Genomic DNA, 761 nt, shown 5'->3' on the forward strand with positions numbered 1-761 from the left:
GTATGTATATATATATATATATATATTTACTGAGCTATGAAAGAAATGCCGCATTGTAAAAGATTGTTTCACACATGATATTGAAACTATATGGATTTTATTAGATTTCTAGGGAAATTTGATATTTGGAAGATGTCACTGACCCACACCACTACTCTCTCTTGAAAACACAAAAATTGCATGTAGGGTCTTAACTTGCTCACTTTTTGCAAACATGGTAATATGCTCATGAATGCTTTGTTTTGTAAAGCATGCTGCACATGCAAAACGTTGACTCTTTTTTATTTTTCGTTGGCTAGCCTCTTTCTTATGCCATCTCTCTTTTTGTTCATTGGTTTCAACCATCACCATCACCGGTACCACCACCATCGCCACCACAACTGCCATACACACACCATTCAGACTTCTGACACCACCCCAAATGGAAAGACAAAAAATGTTGTTTATCATGAAGCTTTGCAATAAGTTCCAAGTCGACATATTATAAAATTTAATATGTACTTAATGCATGAAGTGTCATTGTTGGGCTCAAGGACCAATGAAGAGCCATCCACAGGAGCTAGCTTAAAAGTCACCTGATAGGATGGCTTTTAAGCTAGTATATATATATATATAAAATAAGTATTGGGTTTTAAAATCTTTGGAATAAAAATTGGGGAATGCTACACTTGGGATTCGACCACATATCTCCTGGAGATGGGTAGCCTTCACTCTTTTCTACCCAAAAGAAATTTCAACCCAAATTTACATTTTATTATAGC

Source organism: Octopus bimaculoides, chromosome 12 (assembly GCF_001194135.2).
Source record: "Octopus bimaculoides isolate UCB-OBI-ISO-001 chromosome 12, ASM119413v2, whole genome shotgun sequence".
Classification (NCBI taxonomy): Eukaryota; Metazoa; Mollusca; class Cephalopoda; order Octopoda; family Octopodidae; genus Octopus; species Octopus bimaculoides.